Source organism: Arachis hypogaea, chromosome 4, assembly GCF_003086295.3.
Source record: "Arachis hypogaea cultivar Tifrunner chromosome 4, arahy.Tifrunner.gnm2.J5K5, whole genome shotgun sequence".
Classification (NCBI taxonomy): Eukaryota; Viridiplantae; Streptophyta; class Magnoliopsida; order Fabales; family Fabaceae; genus Arachis; species Arachis hypogaea.
The window spans coordinates 31536334-31559735 of NC_092039.1; the positions used below are offsets into that span (position 1 = coordinate 31536334).

At 38.6% G+C, this 23402-nt stretch overlaps 1 non-coding gene across 1 annotated transcript; it reads right to left on the minus strand.

Moving 5' to 3' along the window:
* Positions 1-6932: 6932 nt before the first annotated feature.
* On the minus strand, positions 6933-7040 carry LOC112798795 (small nucleolar RNA R71). The gene has a single exon (XR_003200392.1). It is a non-coding gene; the product is annotated as a small nucleolar RNA R71 (small nucleolar RNA).
* Between the last annotated feature and the right edge of the window lie 16362 nt (positions 7041-23402).

A 23402-nucleotide genomic window follows, 5' to 3' on the forward strand; every position in this document is an offset into this window, starting at 1 on the left:
TAAGTGGAGAGGACAGTAATCAGAGAAAGCTCTAGATAGTCCCTTCAGGCTCAAACAGTTAAACTCTTCCTGCCATTATTTGTCCATCAAGACACAATCAATCTTGCTGCATGACCGACCACCATATCACGTAAATCTCCTCCCAATTAAATCCACATCAATCAACTCCATAGAGTTTATCCACTCTCTAAAATCACAATTGCTCCATGGCAAATACAAATAACACATATGCTCTTATTCCTTCATAATCTCATTAAAATTGCTACCGAGAATTAAAAGAACCCTTACAATCACTTTGACTGCTGCCAATTCCTACCATAATCGCACTTTATCTTCCCTCAATTGAGGACTGTAAACTACCCCAAACCACAATCAAACCTTTTCTTCCTAACGACATCTTTTATCCTTTTAACACAATCCATTTACTCCCCTTAATCATGTCAACACAATAAAAAAATCTTCATTCCAAATTAACAAAATCCCTCCTGAATTGTTGCTAGAACTCACTTCTGCCCACCTTTTGTCACCCCTTCCCCGATTTCTCACTAGCAAACCTCTATTGACACTATTCATATTTGTTTTAATAAGACTAACAAGATCCACCCTATATTTCTTACACACACCTTTCACCATCTCTACCTTTCCACACCCCTAAATCCCTCACATTCCAAAAGAGTAAATTCATTAGGATAGAATTTTCACACCTGAAAGTAGAGTTCTTATGGAGGTTTCATGGTTATTCTGAGTAGAGGTCAAAGCCTTCTTCTGATTGGTTCAATTTTCTTTCTCCGTCTTACTTCTTGCGCTCTTCTTCCTTTTCAGTACCTCCAAGACCTCTTCCTCGTCATTGGAAACAAAATTCATCCCTCCAGCTTCACATAGAGATTTTGTTATCTCTGCCTCCTTCATAGCTTCAATACTTTCTTTAGATGAAGCGTGTTTTGGTGTGCACGACTTTCACCTTCAAACTTACAGGGAGAGCCTTTACATCTTCCTCCTTCAGAATGTGCCCTCTTACTTTTCTATTTGTGCACATATTGTCCCCCTTCCCCACAAGGCCCAAACCCAGGCGAGTACGGGCAAGACACTGAATTTTTAAACCTATTTTCATTACTTTCATCCAACATTACATTGTTTTCCCAACCCAAATTAGCCCCATGGTAAATGATTTCTCCATTTTGGGCCTCTTTTAATTTAAGCCCAATATCACCCGAATAATCCAACTCCCAGCAACATACTTCTTTATTCAGATTATCTTACTTCTCATTAATTACGTTGTCACCAAAATTTTCTAGAGCCACATCAAAGCCATCAAAAATATGATCCCCATGCATGTATCCAGACATCCCCAATCACGCGACAATAACTCCTTGAGAATAGGGTCTTTACTAACATCACTCTCCACTTCCACAAGGTTAGACTCCACCACCACCTCATGAACGGATTGCTCATCTATATTCCTTCTCATGGTGGTGCTAACCATCACATTTGGTATAGCACGAGATCTTAAATCAAATCTGCTCAATCCCACCTCCTTAAGAGAATTCATGTCCCGCTTACGGTGTCCTTGAGCACTGTACACCTCCCTTCCAACCTCTCTGGCATAAACTTCGAACTGAGATTCACCTACATTCACCACTAACCATTCTTGGATCGACTCCCACTTGAAACTATCCACTAATTGCTCATCTGAATTCCTTCTCACGGTGGCACCAACAATCACATCTGCATAGCACGAGATCTCAAGTCAGACCTGCCTAACCCTACCTCCTTAAGAGAATTCATGCCCAGCTCAGGGTGTACCTGAGCATTGTACACCTCCCTTCCAACCTCTCTAGTGTAAACTTCAAACTGAGATTCACCTACGCTCACCACTAACAATTCTTGGATCGACTCCCACTTGTAACTATCCATTAATATTGTAACACCATACCACACAAAGTCTTATGCTTAAGTCAAGAAACTGAGGTGGCAAAGTATTATGATCTCTAAAAGTAAAATTATATATATAATAAAATTGAAAAGAAATTTTATCGAGGAACCTTTGAAGAAAAGTTATTGAACAAAATACAAGTAGAATAACGCAACACTCACGATCGGGTAAAAGTAGAAAGGAAGATAAGATTGAATGGAAAGATAATATATATAAGATCAAAGTTCTAAAAATGCAATTAACAAGCTCTAGACTTGGCCTACGAAGCAAAGACCGACCAAAGTATACATACATACATACATATATATATATATATATATATATATATATATATATATATATATATATATATATATATACACCCCAAAGTAACCTAAAATAGAAAACCAACAACCTGTTTCTCTTAGTAAACCTCTAAGAGGGACAAACATAAAATACAAGGTGGAAAATCTATAAATATATATAAATATAAACAAAATACAATCCTGAGTCCCAAGAGATCTTTGCTTCCTCGGAGTCTCCAGAATACACAGTGTGGTGCTTCTCAACCTACATTTGAAAAACAACAACACGTATGAAACAAGAACCAGAGGTTCTCAACATTGTAGTGGTGCCACATACATAAGATATAAGGTCCTAGGAAAGCCAGAGGCAATCCAAGAACTCCGACACTTAGATTATAAAACTTAGAGATTTAAAATGGAAAACCATAAATGGGGTGGTCCTCTAAGGTTCTAAACTTAACCAAAACCGTACTAAAACCCTTAAATCCTCCTCCTTTCCTCCAATCATCCAACTTCGGTGCACGGACAAGCAAAATAGACAAGTCAAGCACATACAGAAAGCATATATAACTAGTAGGCAATTAGTAATTAACATGAATAAACAATTAAGCAAGCCAAGACAATGCATACTCAAACAAAATATACAAATGCATATGATGCATGCCTTTCCTACTGGCTGTGAGCTCAAGTGTCGGTTAAATCGCCAGAACCCAACACATCCGGTAGCTAACCCGGATATGGTCTCTAGGTTGCACATTAATACCATTAGAAAGGATCCGTGCCCTGTCACCATTAGAGGGTATCCATGCCCTGTCACCATTAGAAGGTATCTGTGCCCTGTCACAAAGCTTCCAATTTCCTCAAATACGCTCCAATTCTTATACAAGCACCACCTAATTCACATTACCATATTTAAGAACTTGTAAGATTTTGAGAGTCCTTACCTTCTATGTGACTTGGTTGAAGAAAAATCCACAAATGCCTCAAGCAAATTTGAGCATAAATATCAAGACATCAAGTTTTTAACAACCAAACCCCCAAATTTTGAAAATCAAGGGAATTGAGAGGTGATGAGCGGATAATTTATATGCTTTTTGGCATTATTTTTATATAGTTTTTAGTATGATTTAGTTAGTTTTTAGTATATTTGTATTGTTTTTAAGCAAAATTCACATTTCTGGACTTTACTATGAGTTTGTGTGTTTTTCTGTGATTTCAGGTATTTTCTGGCTGAAATTGAGGGACCTGAGCAAAAATCTGATTCAGAGACTGACAAAGGACTGCTAATACTGTTGGATTCTGACCTCCCTGCACTCGAAGTAATTTTATGGAGCTACAAAACTCCAAATGGCACGCTCTCAATTGCGTTGGAAAGTAGACATCCAGGGCTTTCCAGAAATATATAATAGTCCATACTTTGCTTGAGTTTTGATGACGCAAACTGGCGTTCAAACACCCCTTCTCTACCCTATTCTGAAGTCAAAACGCCAGAACTAGCATAAAAGTTGGAGTTAAACGCCCAAACTGGCATAAAAGTTGGCGTTTAACTCCAAGAGAAGCCTCCACATGTGTAAAGCTCAATGCTCAGCCCAAGCACACACCAAGTGGGCCCGAAAGTGGATTTCTACATCATTTACCTATTTCTGCAAACTCTAGTAGCTAGTTTCATTATAAATAGGACCTTTTACTATTGTATTTTCATCTTTTGATCTCTTGATCACATTTTAGGGTCTGACCTCACCGCCATGCCTAGACCTTGTTCTTATGTATTTTCAACGGTAGAGTTTCTACACACCATAGATTAAGGTGTGGAGCTATGCTGTTCTTCGAGTATTAATGCAAAGTACTATTGTTCTTCTATTCATTTCATGCTTATTCTTATTCTAAGATATTCACTCGCACTTCAACCTGATGAATGTGATGATCCGTGACACTCATCATCATTCTCACCTATGAATGCATGCCTGACAACCACTTCCGTTCTTCATAAGATTGAGCGTGTATCTCTTGGATTTCTGGTCCACGACGCATGGTTGCCTCGCCTAACAACCGAGCCTTCCATTCCATGAGATCAGAGTCTTCGTGGTATAAGCTAGAATTATTAGCGGCCATTCCTGAGATCTGAAAAGTCTAAACCTTGTCTGTGGTATTCCGAGTATAATTTGGGATGGGATGACTGTGACGAGCTTCAAACTCGCGACTGTAGGGTGTAGTGACAAACGCAAAAGGATAGTAAATCCTATTCTTACACGATCGAGAACCAAAAGCTAATTAGCCATGCGGGAAACCGGAGAGGACCTTTTTCACTGAGAGGACGGGAGGTAGCCATTGACGCCGGTGAAACCCAACATACAGCTTGCCATGAAAAGGAGTATGAAGAATTGGATGAATGCAGTAGGAAAGCAGAGATTCAAAAGGGATGAAGCATCTCCATACGCTTATCTAAAATTTCCACTAATGAATTACATAAGTATCTCTATCTTTACTTTATGTTTTATTTATCTTTTTAAATTGTGAAAACTCCATAACCCATTTGAATCTGCCTGACTGAGATTTACAAGGTGACCATAGCTTGCTTCAAGCCGACAATCTCCGTGGGATCGACCCTTACTCACATAAGGTATTACTTGGACGACCCAGTGCATTTGCTGGTTAGTTGTGCAAAGTTGTGACAAAGAAGTGAGATTACAATTGTGCGACCAAGTTGTTGGCGCCATTGTGTATCACAATTTCGTGCACCAAGTTTTTGGCGTCGTTGCCGGGGATTGTTCGAGTTTGGACAACTGACAGTTCATCTTGTTACTCAGATTAGGTAATTTTTATTTTCTTTTCAAAAAAAGTTTTCAAAAATATTTCAAAATCTTTTCTTCTTTTTCGTTCTTTTCAAAATAATTTTTGAAAAAATCCAAAAAAATTAATAAAATCATAAAAACTCAAAAATATTTCATGGTTCTTGTTTGAACCTAGGGCCAAATTTTAAGTTTGGTTTTAATTGCATGATTTTGATTGTCTTGCAATTTTCAAAACACATACATTGTGTTCTAGATGATCTTCAAGTCGTTCTTGATGAATTGCCTTGTTTGATTTTCATGATTTATTGAATTGCACTGCATGATGTTCTACACATGCATTCTTGCATTCATATGGCCTAAACATGAGAAATTTCTAAGTTTGGTGTCCTCCATGTTTTCTTTCACTAAGAAAACTGAGTTCTTGATGTTCATCTTGATCTTCAAGATTGTTCTTGGTGTTCATCTTGACGTTCATAATGTTCTTGCATATATCTTGTGTTTTGATCCAAGAATTATATGTTTTGACTCATTTTGTTGTTTTTCAAAATTGAAAACATATCTTCTTGAATAAAGGATTTAGCAAAATGAAGATCCAAGAACATAAAGTAGAGGAATTACAGAGAAAAAAGCTGGGCGTTCAAAACGCCCAGTGAAGAAGGAAAATTGGCGTTTAAACGCCAGCCAGGGTACCTGACTGGGCGTTTAAACGCCCAAACAATGCAGCAATTGGGCGTTAAACGCCAAAAACATGCAGCTCCTGGGCGTTTAATGCCAGGATGACACAAGGAGAGGAATTTTGTTTTCAAATCAAATCTTTTTCAAATCTTCATATCTTTTCAAAATCAAATCTTTTTCAAATCAAATATTTTCAATCATATCTTTTTCAAAATCATATCTTTTCAAACATATCTTTTTCAAAAATCAAATCTTTTTAATTTCCTTTTCAAATCTTTTTCAAAATAAATTTCAATTATATCTTTTCAAAGATATCTTTTTCAAATCATATCTTTTTCAAAATCAATTTCAAAATCTTTTCTAACTTCTTATATTTTCAAAATTAATTTTCAAATCTTTTTCAACTAACTAATTGAATTTTTGTTTGTTTTACTATTTCTTATCTTTTTCAAAACCACAACCAATTTTTCAAAAATTTATTTTAAATTTTATTCTTTCTTATTTTTGAAAATTCTTTCCCCCTCTCTTATCTTTTTCTATTTAAACACTAACATTCCTCTTCCATTGTTAATTCGAACTCCATCTCTCTTTGTGTGTTCAAATTCTTACCTCATTCTTCTATTCTTATTTTCCTCTGACATCTCAAGAAATCTCTATACTGTGACATAGAGGATTCCATATTTTCTTTGTTTTCTTCTCTTTCATATGAGCAAGAACAAAGATAAAGGCATACTTATTGAAGCTGATCCTGAACCTGAAAGAACTCTAAAGAGGAAGCTAAGAGCAGCTAAAGCACAAAACTCTGAAGAGAACCTCACTGAAATTTTCGAAAAAGAAGCAGCAAAAGAAACAATTATGGCCGAACCAAACAACAATGCAAGGAAGATGCTTGGTGATTTTACTACACCAACTTCCAACTTCTATGGAAGAAGCATCTCAATCCCTGCCATAGGAGCAAACAATTTTGAGCTAAAGCCTCAATTAGTTTCTCTACTGTAACAGAATTGCAAGTTTTATGGACTTCCATCAGAAGACCTTTATCAGTTCTTAACTGAGTTCTTGCAAATCTGTGATACTGTTAAGACCAATAGAGTTGATCCTAAAGTCTACAAGCTTATGCTTTTCCCTTTTGATGTAAGAGACAGAGCTAGAACATGGTTGGACTCACAACCTAGAGATAGCCTGGACTCTTGGGATAAGCTGGTCACGGCTTTCTTAGCCAAGTTCTTTCCCCCTCAAAAGCTGAGCAAGCTTAGAGTGGATGTTCAGACCTTCAGATAAAAAGATGGTGAGTCCATCTATGAAGCTTGGGAAAGATACAAGCAGCTGACCAAAAAGTGTCCTTCTGATATGCTTTTAGAATGGACCATATTAGATATATTCTATGATGGTCTGTCTAAATTTTTCAAGATTTCACTGAACCACTCTGCAAGTGGATCCATTCACCTAAAGAAAATGCCTGCAGACGCTCAGGAACTTATTAAAATGGTTGCAAATAACTAATTCATGTATACCTCTGAGAGGAATCTTGTGAGTAATGGGATGCCTCAAAAGAGAAGAGTTCTTGAAATTGATACTCTGAATGCCATACTGGCTCAGAATAAAATATTGACCCAACAAGTCAATATGATCTCTCAGAGTCTGAATGGATTGCAAAATGCATCCAACAGTACTAAAGAAGCATCTTCTGAAGAAGAAGCTTATGATCCTGAGAACCCTGCAATGGCAGAGGTGAATTATATGGATGAAGCCTTTGGCAACACCTATAATCCTTCATGAAAAAATCATCCAAAATTTTCATGGAAGGATCAACAGAAGCAAGGCTTCAATAATAACAATGGTGGAAGAAACAGGTTTAGCAATAGCAAACCTTTCCCATCATCATCTCAGCAACAGACAGAGCATTCTGAGCAGAATCCTTCTAGCTTAGCAAACATAGTCTCTGATCTATCTAAGATCACTCTTAGTTTCATGACTGAAACAAGATCCTCCATTAGAAATTTGGAGGCACAAATGGGCCAGCTAAGTAAAAGGGTTACTGAATCTCCTCCTAACACTCTCCCAAGCAATACAGAAGAGAATCCCAAAGGAGAATTGATGAGCGGATAATTTATACGCTTTTTGGCATTGTTTTTAGGTAGTTTTTAGTAAGTTCAAGCTACTTTTAGGGATGTTTTCATTAGTTTTTATGTTAAATTCACATTTCTGGACTTTACTATGAGTTTATGTGTTTTTCTGTGATTTCAGGTAATTTCTGGCTGAAATTGAGGGACTTGAGCAAAACTCTGATAGGAGGCTGACAAAGGACTGCTGATGCTGTTGGAATCTGACCTCTCTGCACTCGAAATGGATTTTCTGGAGCTAGAGAACTCCAAATGGCTCGCTCTCAACGGCGTTGGAAAGTAGACATCCAGGGCTTTCCAGCAATACATAATAGTCCATACTTTATTTGGGAATTGACGACGTAAACAGGCGCTCAACGCCAGTTCTATGTTGCTGTCTGGAGTAAAAACGCCCAAAACACGTTACAACTTGGCGTTCAACTCCAAAAGAAGTCTCAGCTCGTGGATAGATCAAGCTCAGCCCAAACACACACCAAGTGGGCCCCGAAAGTGGATTTATGCATCAATTACTTACTCATGTAAACCCTAGTAGCTAGTCTAGTATAAATAGGATAATTTACTATTGTGTTAGACATCTTTGGTCTCAGTTTTATTTTATTCTTCATCTGAGGAGACTATTGATCACATTTTGGGGGGGCTGGCCATTCGGCCATGCCTGAACCTTTCACTTATGTATTTTCAACGGTGGAGTTTCTACACACCATAGATTAAGGGTGTGGAGCTCTGCTGTACCTCAAAGTTTCAATGCAATTACTATTATTTTCTATCCAATTCGAATTATTCCTATTCTAAGATATTCGTTGCACTTCAACTTGATGAATGTGATGATCTGTGACACTCATCATCATTCTCACCTATGAACGCGCGTGATTGACAACCACTTCCGTTCTACCCTAGACCGGGCACATATCTCTTGGATTCCTTAATCAGAATCTTCGTGGTATAAGCTAGAATTGATGGTGGCATTCATGGGAATCCGGAAGGTCTAACCTTATCTGTGGTATTCCGAGTAGGATTCCGGAATTGAATGACTGTGACGAGCTTCAAACTCCTGAAGGCTGGGCGTTAGTGACAGACGCAAAAGAATCAAGGGATTCTATTCCAACCTGATTGAGAACCGATAGATGATTAGCCGAGCTGTGACAGAGCATTTGGACCTTTTTCACTGAGAGGATGGGATGTAACCATTGACAACAGTGATGCCCTACATACAGCTTGCCATGGAAAGGAGTAAGAAGGATTGGATGAAGCAGTAGGAAAGCAGAGATTCAGGAGGAGCACAGCATCTCCATACACCTATCTGAAATTCCCATCATGGAAATACATGAGTAACTTTATCTTTATTTTATGTTTATTTACTATTATTTGATTTTCCAAATTCCATAATTTATTTAAATCCGCCTGACTGAGATTTACAAGATGACCATAGCTTGCTTCATACCAACAATCTCTGTGGGATCGACCCTTACTCATGTAAGGTTTATTACTTGGATGACCCAGTACACTTGCTGGTTAGTTGAACGGAGTTGTGACCACACATAGTAAAGAGCTATTATCTCGAATTAAATTTCATACAAGTACAAAGAGTACGAATCACAATTTCGTCCACCAAGAATGCAAGGCCATTGATATAATCAACATGGCCGAAACCTTAGAAGAGGAGGAGGACGTGAATCCCAATAAGAAAGACCTCAGAGAACGTCCAATGGTCAGTAAAGAGTACCCTAATAAGGAACCAAAGAAATCTGAGGCTCATACAGAGACCATAGAGATTTCATTGGACTTCCTTTTACCATTCATGAGCTCTGATAATTATTCATCATCTGAAGAAGATGAAGACATTGTTGAAGGGCAAGTTGCCCAGTATTTAGGAGCAATCATGAAGCTGAATGCTAAATTATTTGGTAATGAGACTTGGGAAGGTGAACCTCCCTTGCTCACCAATAAAGTGAATACATTGGTTCAGCAAGATTTACCTAAAAAGAAACAGGATCCTGGTAAATTCCTAATATCATGTACCATAGGCACCATGACCTTTGAAAAAGCTCTGTGTGACCTGGGGTCACGGATAAACATGATGCCACTCTCTTTAATGGAGAAACTGGGAATCTATGAGGTACAGGCTGTCAAATTCTCATTGGAGATGGCAGATAAATCTATGAAAAAGGCTTATGGACTAATAGAGGATATGCTAGTAAAGGTTGAAGGCCTTTACTTCCCTACTGATTTCATAATCCTAGACACTAGGAGGGATGAGGATGAATCCATCATCCTTGGAAGACCCTTCCTAGCCACAGCAAGAGCTGTGATTGATGTTGACAGAGGATAGTTGATCCTTCATGTGAATGAAGAACGCCTTGTAGTAAAGACTAAAGGTTCTCCATCTGTAACCATGGAGAGTAAGCATAAAGAGCTTCTCCCAATACATAGTCAAACAGAGCCCCCACATTCAAACTCTAAGTTTGGTGTTGGGAGGCCATAGCCAAACTCTAAGTTTGGTGTTGAGAGATCTCAAGCATACTCTGATCATCTGTAAGACTCCATGAGAGCTCACTGTCAAGCTATTGACATTAAAGAAGCAGTTATTGGGAGGCAACCCAATTTTATTTTAATTTTATCTATATTATTTTGTTTTCTTTTAGGTTGAAGATCATGTGAAGTCACGAAGTCAATTACAAAAATAAAGAAAAAATCAAAAAGAGCATTGAAAACAGCACACCCTGGAGGAAGGAATTACTGGCGTTTAAATGCCAGTAAGGGTAGCAAAATGGGCGTTTAAACGCCCAATCTGGCACCTTTCTGGGCGTTCAAACGCCATAATAGGGCACCAGACTGGCGTTTAAATGCCATAACAGGGCAACAAACTAGCGTTTAGACGCCAGAACAGGAAGGAAAACTGGCATTTAAATGCCAAAACATGGTAGCAAACTGGCATTTAAACGCCAGAATTGCACTCTAAAGCGTTGTGAACGCCCAATTGGAGCAGGGATGAAGAATTTCTTGGCTCTTCAAGATCTGTAGACCCCACAGGATCCCCACCAACCTCAACCCACTCTCTCTCCTCTTCACACCTTTCTACAACACTCTTCTCCAAATACCCTTCACTAATCACTTCCCCAAAAACCCCACCCACCTTCAAAATTCAAAACCATTTTCCTCCCAAACCCACCCAAACCATTCGGCCACTCTCCCTATAAATACCCCCCTTCACCCCTTCATTTTCACACATCACAAACACCTTCTTCCCCTCTTGGCCGAACCCTATACACCCTCCATCTCCTCCATTTTCTTCTTCTTCTACCTCTTTCCTTCTTGTTTTGCTCGAGAACGAGAAAATATTTTAAGTTTGGTGTGGTAAAAGCATTGTTTTTTATTTTTCCATAACCATTTATGGCACCTAAGGCCGGAGAAACCTCTAGAAAGAGGAAAGGGAAGGCAAAAGCTTCCACCTCCGAGTCATGGGAGATGGAGATATTCATCTCAAGGGTCCATAGCTTAGTAGTAGAGCATTTGACTGCACAACAAGAGAGCCCACTCATGGACCTCAACAAGAGCATGAGGAATTTCCTCATCAAGAAATCCCTGAGATACCTCAGGGGATACATTTTTCTCCACACAACTATTGGGAGCAACTAAAGATAGGAGCACCAAAATCACTAGGGATGAAGCAACAGAGGCAAGAAAGAGACATAGAGGAGCTCAAAAGCACCATTGGTTCTTCAAGAGGAAAACGCCACCCTCACTAAGGTGGACTCATTCCTTAATCTCCTTGTCTATTTACTTTTCTATTTTTTGGCTTTATGCTGTATGTTCTATCTATGTTTGTGTCTTCACTACATGATCATTAGTGTCTAGTGTCTATGCCTTAAAGCTATAAATAAATTCCATGAATCGTTCACCTCTCTTACATGAAAAATGTGCTTAATTACAAAAGAATAAGAAGTACTTGAATTTCAAATTTTATCTTGAAACTAGTTTAATTATTTTGATGTGGTGGCAATACTTTTTGTTCTCTGAATGAATGTTTGAACAGTGCATATTTTTTTATCTTTTTGTTTATGAATGTTAAAAGTGTTGGCTCTTAAAAGAATGATAAATAAAGAGAAATGTTATTGATAATCTGAAAAATCATGAAATTGATTCTCGAAGCAAGAAAAAGCAGTGAATGAGAAAGCTTGCGAAAAAAAAAGAGAAAAGTGGCAGAAAAAAAAAAGAAAAAGCAAGCAGAAAAAGCCAATAGCCCTTTAAACCAAAAGGCAAGGGTAAAAAGGGTCCAAGGCTTTGAGCATTAATGGATAGGAGGGCCTAAGGAAATAAAATCCAGGCCTAAGCGGCTAAATCAAGCTGTCCCTAATCATGTGCTTGTGGCATGCAGGTCCAAGCGAAAAGCTTGAGACTGAGTGCTTAAAGTTGTGATCCAAAGCAAAAGAGTGTGCTTAAGAACTATGGACACCTCTAACTGGGGACTTTAGCAAAGCTGAGTCACAATCTGAAAAGGTTCACCCAGTTATGTGTCTGTGGCATTTATGTATCCTGTGGTAATACTGGAAAACAAAGTGCTTAGGGTCACGGCCAAGACTCATAAAGTAGCTGTGTTCAATAATCAACATACTGAACTAGGAGAATCAATAACACTATCTAAAATTTTAAGTTCCTATAGATGCCAATCATTCTGAATTTCAAAGGAAAAAGTGAGATGCCAAAACTGTTCAGAAGCAAAAAGCTACAAGCCCCGCTCATCTAATTAGGACTAAGTTTCATTGATACTATGGGATTCATTGTATATTCTATTCTTTTTATCCTATTTTGTTTTCAGTTGCTTGGGGACAATCAACAATTTAAGTTTGGTGTTGTGATGAGCGGATAATTTATACGTTTTTGGCATTATTTTTATATAGTTTTTAGTATGATTTAGTTAGTTTTTAGTATATTTTTATTCGTTTTTAAGCAAAATTCACATTTCTAGACTTTACTATGAGTTTGTGTGTTTTTATGTGATTTCATATATTTTCTGACTGAAATTGAGGAACCTGAGCAAAAATCTGATTCAGAGGCTGACAAAGGATTGCTAATGTTGTTGGATTCTGACCTCCCTGAACTCGAAGTGGATTTTCTGGAGCTAAAAAACTCTAAATGGCGCGCTCTCAATTGCGTTGGAAAGTAGATATCCAGGGCTTTCCAACAATATATAATAGTCTATACTTTGCTCGAGTTATGACGACGCAAACTGGCGTTCAAACGCCCCTTCTCTGCCCTATTCTGAAGTCAAAACGCCAGAACTGGCATAAAAGTTGGAGTTAAATGCCCAAACTGGCATAAAAGCTAGTGTTTAACTCCAAGAGAAGCCTCCCCATGTGTAAAGCTCAATGCTCAGCCCAAGCACACACCAAGTGGGCCCGAAAGTGGATTTCTACATCATTTACCTATTCTGCAAACCCTAGTAGCTAGTTTCATTATAAATAGGACCTTTTACTATTGTATTTTCATCTTTTGATCTCTTGATCATAATTTGGGGGCTGACCTCACGGCCATGCCTAGACCTTGTTCTTATGTATTTTCAACGGTGGAGTTTCTACACACCATAGATTAAGGTGTGGAGCTCTGTTGTTCCTCGAGTATTAATGCAAAGTACTATTGTTCTTCTATTCAATTCATGCTTATTATTATTCTAAGATATTCACTCGTACTTCAACCTGATGAATGTGATGATCCGTGACACTCATCATCATTCTCACCTATGAATGCGTGCCTGACAACCACTTCCGTTCTACATAAGATTGAGCGTGTATCTCTTGGATTCCTGGTCCACGACACATGGTTGCCTCGCCTGACAACCGAGCCTTCTATTCTGTGAGATCAGAGTCTTCATGGTATAAGCTAGAATTATTAGCGGCCATTCCTGAGATCCGGAAAGTCTAAACCTTGTCTGTGGTATTTCGAGTAGGATCTGGGATGGGATGACTGTGACGAGCTTCAAACTCGCGACTGTAGGGCGTAGGGATAGACGCAAAAGGATAGTAAATCCTATTCCTACATGATCGAGAACCAACAGCTGATTAGCCATGCAGGAAACCGTAGAGGACCTTTTTCACTGAGAGGACGGGAGGTAGCCATTGACGTCGGTGAAACCCAACATACAGCTTGCCATGGAAAGGAGTACGAAGGATTGGATGAATGCAGTAGGAAAGCAGAGATTCAAGGGGGATGAAGCATCTCCATACGCTTATCTGAAATTTCCACCAATAAATTACATAAGTATCTCTATCTTTACTTTATGTTTTATTTATCTTTTTAAATTATGAAAACTCCATAACCCATTTGAATCCGCCTGACTGAGATTTACAAGGTGACCATAGCTTGCTTCAAGCCGACAATCTCCGTGGGATCGACCCTTACTCACATAAGGTATTACTTGGACGACCCAGTGCACTTGCTGGTTAGTTGTGCGAAGTTGTGACAAAGAAGTGAGATTACAATTGTGCGACCAAGTTGTTGGCGCCATTGTGTATCCCAATTTTTTGCACCAAGAGGCTGAGATGAGAAATGATATTTCTTACCAAATTGGTTACCTGTCTTTGTAGAGCTCGACGCGTGACTGCAAACGATGCGATGATCGGAGCTCAAAGTGAGAAGATATGATGATCTGAATGGAAGATAAGGGTTTTGGAAACATTCCTTCTCTTCCCTTGTATGTTTCAGCGTCAAAGAAAAATGAGGAAGAAGGAAATGAGCTGAAGCTCATTTTGTTCATGGGTTGGGTTGGGCCCTTGGGCCCAATACGGGCCCAGTTCGTCCAATTCGGCTTATTCGGCTCAATTTTAGGCCAAATTCTTTAAAATTAGTGTCAAAATTCTTATTTTAGTTAGCTCTATCTCATTAAACTATAAAAATTTAATTTTATTAATTTCTTCTATTAATAATTAATTTATTAACTAATTATTTACTAATTTTGTGGGTTTTACAAATATTCTGGCCGAGCTAAATGAGCAGCGACTTTCCGTAATATCCTCAAACATGACCAAATTACCCCACACCTTAGCAATCTTGGAGAAAGTCTCATTAGACCATCCTTGATAGGAAGTCCCATCAATTCCACTGGCACCCTCCTAGTCAAGTTACAAATGCACCCCCGAATAGGAGTCAATTCATCAAAAAGTGATGAAAGAGTAACACTCTTCAAATGCTTGGTCCTTGAATGCTACAGATTCCAAAGTAATAAGGTATTTGTATGGACCAAGGTCTCTGCATTCCACTCTTGCAGGACCCTTCCATTCCTCGTTCAAGCTATTCATCATCCGACCAAAGTTTATAGGCTAAAGCTGGCTCCTATAAAACTCCTTCCCAAAAGCTCTTCCTGCTCAACAGACATCTCCAGTTCAACCTCTTTCTTTTGATAGGAGCTGAGTTTTCATAATCCAACTTGTAGATATCATACTTTTTATCCCTATCCCTTAACTTCATGACATTCTTCCATTTAAACTTCTTCCTCCTCCACTCCATAAGCCCCCCTATCATACAAGACCTTACGTCCAACTTTCCTTATATCAATCCAACTTCTTCGCTCCCTAATAGTATCATTGGACCTTCTCGAATGACTTGACATTGAGACTTTTAACTTCTTGCCTCTAAATCTTGTGTCATTCATTCTATCAATGGCTCTTCTCGCTCCTCCTACGGAATCAAACCTGATAAAGGAAAAAGACCCTTCCCTCCCCTTCTCACCTTCTTTGATACGTAGACATCAACAACATTACTCGCTCAACTGAACTCCTCATATAAGACCTTCTTCGATATATCTTCAACGAGACCACCCATAAATATAGTGTGCGAGCCTCTTTCTATATTCAGCCACTTACCACCTATATCTTCATTACCAGGGACATGCAGTCGTCTTGGGTCCAAAGGACGTTATCTCCTTGAATGTTGAACTTATCAACCTTTATTGTTCTCGTCCTTTTGTTTCCGCTCCAATTCTTACAATCCGACTTGGAGCTTAATTAACAAGAACAACAAAGATAGAGCAATAATATTAAGTTATAACAGGTATTTTAGCCATTCAAAAATTAAAAAATAAATTTAAGTTTACCATCAGTTGAATCTACTGGTTATCATTAATTTAATTATTAGTAAATAATATATTATCGTCATATTTTACCAATAGATAAATCCGACAGTAGTGAACACTTGAAAACTTAATTTATAGCACCAAAGTTACCTTCAAAAAATTTTCAACGGCAACAATATCCAGAATTTTGCAAATTAAAAAGTTTATATCTGACAAAAATTTGCAACAAAAAAATCCACCGATAAATAATTATCAGCAAGATTTTTACCGTCTGATTTAGTCCGTCACTAAATTTAATAGTAAATAATTTATCGGTGAATTTTTTGATAAATTTAATGTTATTTGATAACTTTTTTATAGTGATAATTGTATAATTATATAATATATTTTACAATATCCATATCTCAAAATTAAACACTTTTATATTTGTCCAAAATACAATTTTTCTTATCTAAATGCGTAGCTATTTGACATGCGTGAATTCATATTTTTTTTAATTTTAAAATAATTATTTTATTAATACTTTTTTTTCTCCTCCTCTATAGTATAAGGCGTCTAATTACATCTATATTTATGGATTCAAGTTGCTTTTCAAAATGACAACTATTTTTTTTCTAAATGTCTTTCTTTCTTTTTCCCATGAGATGAACTAATAAGATAGAATAAGCTCCTTATTTTAGTTGTAACAATTTACTAAACGGTTATAAAAAAACAAGAATAACATACAAAGCAATGATACACAAATTTATTGGTTTGGTGTCAATAGTATAAACATTAACTTTTAACTATTTATAATGTTTAAAAAAAAATTAAATTTATGAACCTCACAACATATAATATAAAATAAATATTTAAAATTTAATATCTATATTATTGACACCAAATTCATAATTTTAAATAGGTGAATTTTAGTATGACTATTTTATAGTGGTTATGATAACTATATAAATATTGTTAAAATTAAAGTCATATGTTTTTTATATTTTGATAACACATTTTTTAACCCATACTTTTAAAAAGATATTTTTTTAATAATAAAAAAGTGTTACTTAATTTTAGCAACACTTCTTCCGTGTGAGGTTTTTAGAACCAAAAATCGCTAACAAGACGTCAATGATTTGTTGATTCTGCCAACCTAACCCATTGTAAGTCATTTTGATCAAGTAATTGGAGCCGGTGCCGAAGCTCCAGTAGGTCAGTATACGCCTCTTCCCCTCGCTAAAAGGGGTGACGACCTCGAGCTGGATGTACCTTAAAGAACATTTTCTTGAAGCTATGGAATGAATTCTCGAACAGACCAAAGATTTATCAGTTTTGCACGGATCGAAAAGAAAGATAGATTTTTTATGTTTACCTTCCCGGGAAGGGTTGGTAAAGAGGAAAAAATAGAGGAAGACCTCCACAGAGGCCGGGAGCTCCAAATATTCCTCCATCCTCCACTCCATCATTCGTTCTCCCTTAGAATCAATAGGAATACATTCTGTCTTTTCACCGCTCCGTGGGTAGCCCTATGCATAGTCCACTATGCCCAGTTAGAGTTTTGTTATTTCATCAATCAACTATTATTAGCCAAAGAGAACTTTAAGATCAAGATACGGGGCTTTAGCCGAAACTGGTCTATAAACTGGATAGCCCAGCTGTCAGGGTTAAATTGTGACGGAGCAACATCACACTGATTCAGAAGAGCCATGACAAAAGGGGAAAAGAAAACTCGAATGTCTAGAGTGGTAAACATGGTCTTGCACATCCACAGCCAGTCGAAAACCCGAGGAGACGATAGTTTAAATTGGCAGATGCACTCCTGGGCATCCGGCACGAAGACATCATAGTTGGCCTCTTCAGGACCACCCCCACACAATGCTCCTAAATTCTGAAACTCTTGTAAATCCTCCTGGGTTATCCTAGAGGATGTGCTCATGAAGTCCACGGTGACCCAGGCGTAACAATTTATGGGAGGTTGCTGCACGATACCTACAGTGGGGCACCACTTAAGTCAAAACAAGAAGTCGGAAGCTCGGCAAAAGTCAAAACTAAACTACGTTTTACATTATCACTATCCTATACTATTCCACACTATTTCCATGCCTAAATCCAAAAAATGAATACCTATAGCACCCCCTATGAGCTAGCTAATAAGCACGGGTTCAGTTTAAGCAAGTAGTGACAAAATGCAACAAATAGCAACAAAGGAAGTATTAAAATGAATAAAATAAGCACAAAAAGATCCACTTACCAGTATGTGAAGCAGGAAAAGAGGAAATGAAGGATTGTGATAATCCCAAGTTCATGAATGGCTTGAAGGCAAGTGCAGTAAATCGCAGAACAAGGAGATGATGAAATGATGGTTGAGAGGTGGCAGTTGTGGAAGAAAGTGAAAAAGGAGAAGGTGAATGGTGAAATGGTAATAAGGCAAAGAGAGAGGTAACTGTAGGGTAAGGAAGTGTGAAAGGCCAAGGGCAAAAAAGACTTTTTGCTAAGCTTTTAAATCACCCATAAAGAGCATTAAATGCTCTGAACACAAAAACTGAAACAACACTCCCAAGTAACAGTTGGGGGGCAAGTCATGCGCACCAGAGGCATGAATATCCCAAACAGAATCACGAGCATGGGAAGATAGTTGCACAAGAAGATACGAGTAAGATGAAGACACCAACTGCGATCCTCACAGCTTGCTGCATTAGGGCACTGTTCTGGCACAGCCCAATAAGGGCCAGAAGTCCATTTGGCAGACTACCGACCTGACGAGTCCCTAACTCGTACGAGCTAAAGTGACGCACGTATCACATCACCTCCTGAGAAAGACCTGGACAGCTGGCAAAAACTACCAGGCGGATGAGCCCAAGCAAAAGGGCCCATCCGAGTACAAGGTAAACAAAGGATAGGGACCTACCCCTCCCTCAACGTATGTCATCCTTTACCCTAATTAGATGCCTTATCGTATGGACACATGCTTTAGCATTGGAGTGTTCTTGCAAGTATCCCCATCCACCGACCGACCTATCGACAATCGTGGTTGCACTCCTCCTTGCCAAGCTTGTGCCCAGGACCAGACACCTTATACCTACCAATTGTTCTCGACTAGCCAGTCCTACTCCTCCCCCCAAGGTGGCCCTACCCGCCAACCCACCGATGATCATGGTTGCACTCTTCCTCGCTAAACTCGCACCCAAGTCTAGACACCTTACACCCTCTAGTTGCTCTCGAATAGCTGCCCCGACCGACATCTCATCCCAACGAGTAACTGAATATTGGCGCCATTTGTGGGGACCTGACGCAAGCATGGAGCTTATCCCTTGTACAGAGGAAGTACGAGAGGAGGGAGGAGCTACCGGGCATCCGGGGGATGCCTTAGGAGCAGAGTGAGTTTGGGAACTTCCCGGGAACGTCGAGGGACCCCCTCTCACCAAGGTGACTGATGCGTGAGCATCTTTCCTACCTTTTCCTAGTGAATTTTCATTTAATTTGTTGAGTTTAATCAAGAATTAATTATCTTTTAGCCACTATGGATGCTACTTTGAGTTATGTGCAATTCTGTTTATTTTAGGTAGCATTTGGATGGATTTGATGGAGTTTCCACAGAAAAAGAGAAGAAGGCGAATGATGCTATCAACCTTGACTTCTCTGCACTCATACCTGAATAACTCAAGCTACAGAGGTCCAATTGAAGTGTTTTTAGTGGCATTGGAAAGCTAACTTCCAGAGCTTTCCAACGATATATAATAGTTTAAACTTATTCTCCATCAAGTCGGCCAAGGCTGCGCCTAACTTAAGATTTCTCAAGTTAGGCGTGGATTATTAAGGAAAAAGTGGTCCCCAACTCTCCAAGAAGCAAGCACGCAATCTCCTATTAATTATGATTTAAACTTTATTTTATTTAAAAGTAGGAAAAGATATTATTTAGTTTTAGAAAATATATTTTATATTAATTAGGATTAGATATAAAAGGGAAAAGACTCTCTCTCTCTCTCTCTTTCTCTCTTCTCTTACCTCATTCTGCATTTTACAGTTTTTACCTGAATCCTAGTTTTCTCTCTAAACCATGAGCAACTAAACCTCCACTGTTAAGGTTAGGAGCTCTGTCTATTGTATGGATTGATACTATTATTTTTCTATTTTAATTCATGTACTGATTTATAATTCAAGAATTGTTTTTGTTCTTTATATTATGAATTTGGGTGGAACGAAAGTATGACTCTTGTTCTAATTGAGTTCTTGTATAACTTGGAAAAGCTCTTTACTTGAACAAAATCTTGAAAATAATTTCTCCTAAATTTCTAATTATCTAGACTTAATGGGATATGTGACATATAATCCTCTTATATTTGGGTAATTAGGATTTCTGTGGCATATAAACTAGAATTGAACTTCACCCTCTAATTGGAATTAATTGACAAAGGAATTGGCGGTTGATAAATTTTAGAGGAGACTAAAAAGGTCTAAATAATTAGGGTTTAGTCACATATAGTTTGCCATAAATTGAATATTGCATGATTAAAATAGTTAGTAAGAAAAGTCAATCCGGAAGATAGATAACTCGGAAGCCTTAACTGTTTCTCTATATATATTTTACCTCAATTTATTGCTTGCTTTCTGATTCTCTGAATTACTGTTTAATACTTTTGAACACTCAAACACTATTTTCAGCTTGTTTAACTAAGTAAATCACTTAACCATTGTTGCTTAATCCATCAATCCTCGTGGGATCGACCCTCACTCACCTGAGGTATTACTTGGTATGACCCGGTGCACTTGCCGGTTAGTTTGTGCATTATAAATTCTGCACCAGTGACTCCCATACCTGATCTCCAGAAAAGTGCCCGCTTGGCGGTACCGGCGGTGACAACTCTCGATTCATGTAAGAGCTCAGGTACAGGGTCTATAACTTGGAGAGGGAACTGGCGGCGAAAGATCGCTACTATCTAATGTATAGCTAGGACTCTCGTTCATGTTCAGAGACCCATCCGAGCCTTTCACGTACCCGATCCCCATCAAGGAGGCCAGAAGATCGCCAACAAAGCACCAAAAGGGACAATGAGCGCGATCGAACAAACGCTCACTCCCTCACGTACACTCATGGCAATCAGTAGCCTATGGAAAACGAAGAGGAGATCGGAAGAAGAAACGGCGAGATCCCATTATAATGGCGGCCACTCCTTTCCACCCATCCATCCTCAAGGTCCGGCTGCCGAAAAACTTCGACAAGTCGACGGACATGAGGTATGATGGAACCAAGGATCCACAAGAGTACTTAACGGCCTTTAAAGCCAGACTGAACTTGGAAGGCGTGGGTGACTGGTGGACGAAATTGTGATTCTTATCTTTTGAGCTTTAGCATATATTTACTCTTAGGGCACTGTTTATTCTCACAACTCCGTTCAACTAACCAGCAAGTGTACTGGGTCGTCCAAGTAATAAACCTTACGTGAGTAAGGGTCGAATCCACAGAGATTGTTGGTATGAAGCAAGCTATGGTCACCTTGCAAATCTCAGTTAGGCAGATTAAATTGGTTTATGATTTTTTAGAATAATTAATAATAAAAAGGAATAATAAAAAGGATAGAAGACTTATGCAGATTCATTTGGTGGGAATTTCAGATAAGCGGATGGAGATGCTGTAGAGCTCAAGGACGCCTGCTCTCCTACTGCTTCTACTCAATCCTTCTTACTCCTTTCCATGGCAAGCTTTGTTTAGGGGTTCACCATCAACTGTGGCTACTTTCTTCCTCTCGGGGAAATATCCTGTGCGGCTGTCACTCGCACAGCTAACCAGTCTGGAGGCATCACCCATGGCTGATGGCTACATCCCATCCTCGCAGTGAAAACTAATGCTAACGCATTCTGTCACAGTACGGCTAATCACCGGTTGGTTCCCGCTCCTACTGGAATAGAATCCCTCTTTTGCGTCTGTCACTAACGCCCAGCAGGTTAAAGTTTGAAGCACGTCACAGTCATTCATTACCGGAATCCTACTCGGAATACCACAGACAAGGTGAGACTTTTCGGATCCTCATAAATTCCGCCATCTATCTAGCTTATACCACGAAGATTCTGTCGGGGAATCTAAGAGATATACATTCAAGCTCTGTTGCATGTAGAACGGAAGTGGTTGTCAATCACGTACATTCATAAGTGAGAATAATAATGAGGGTAATCTAACTCATCACATTCATCATGTTCTTGGGTACGAATGAATATCTTGGAATAAGAATAAGATAGAAACCGAATAAGAGATAATAGAATTTCATTAATACTTGAGGTACAGCAGAGCTCCACACCCTTAATCTATGGTGTGCAGAAACTCCACCGTTGAAAATACATAAGCAAAGGGTTCAGGCATGGCCGAATGGCCAGCCCCCTTAAACGTGATCAATGATCTCCTAAGATGAAGAATAAAACAAAACTGAGACCAAAGATGTCTAATACAATAGATAACTGTCCTATATATACTAGACTAGCTACTAGGGTTTACATGAGTAAGTAATTGATGCATAAATCCACTTCCGGGGCCCACTTGGTGTATGCTTGGGCTGAGCTTGATTAATTCACGAGCTAAGGCATTTCTTGGCATCAAACTCCAGGTTATGACGTGTTTTGGGCGTTCAACTCCGGATAATGACGTTTTTCTGGCGTTTAACTCCAGACAGCAGCGTGTACTTGGCGTTTAACGCCAAGTTACGTCATCATTCTTCGAATAAAGTATGGACTATTATATATTGCTGAAAAGCCCTAGATGTCTACTTTCCAACGCCGTTGAGAGCGCGCCAATTGGAGTTCTGTAGCTCCAGAAAATCCATTTCGAGTGCAGGGAGGTCAGAATCCAACAGCATCAGCAGTCCTTTTGTCAGCCTTCTTCAGAGTTTTGCTCAAATCCCTCAATTTCAGTCAGAATTTACCTGAAATCACAGAAAAACACACAAACTCATAGTAAAGTCCAGAAATGTGAATTTAACATAAAAACTAATGAAAACATCCCTAAAAGTAGCTCAAACTTACTAAAAACTATATAAAAACAATGCCAAAAAGCGTATAAATTATCCGCTCATCACAACACCAAACTTAAATTGTTGCTTGTCCCCAAGCAACTGAAAATCAAATAGGATAAAAAGAAGAGAATATACTATAAAGTCCAAAATATCAATGAATATTAATTTAATTAGATGAGCGGGACTTGTAGCTTTTTGCTTCTGAACAGTTTTGGCATCTCACTTTTTCCTTTGAAGTTTAGAGTGATTGGCTTCTCTAGGAACTTAGAATTTCAGATAGTGTTATTGACTTTCCTAGTTAGGCATGTTGATTCTTGAACACAGCTACTTATGAGTCTTGGCCTTGGCCCTAAGCACTTTGTCTTCCAGTATTACCACCGGATACACAAATGCCACAGACACATAACTGGGTGAACCTTTTCAGATTGTGACTCAGCTTTGCTAGAGTCCCCAGTTAGTGGTGTCCAGAGCTCTTAAGCACACTCTTTTGCTTTGGATCACGACTTTAACCACTCAGTCTCAAGCTTTTCACTTGGACCTTCATGAC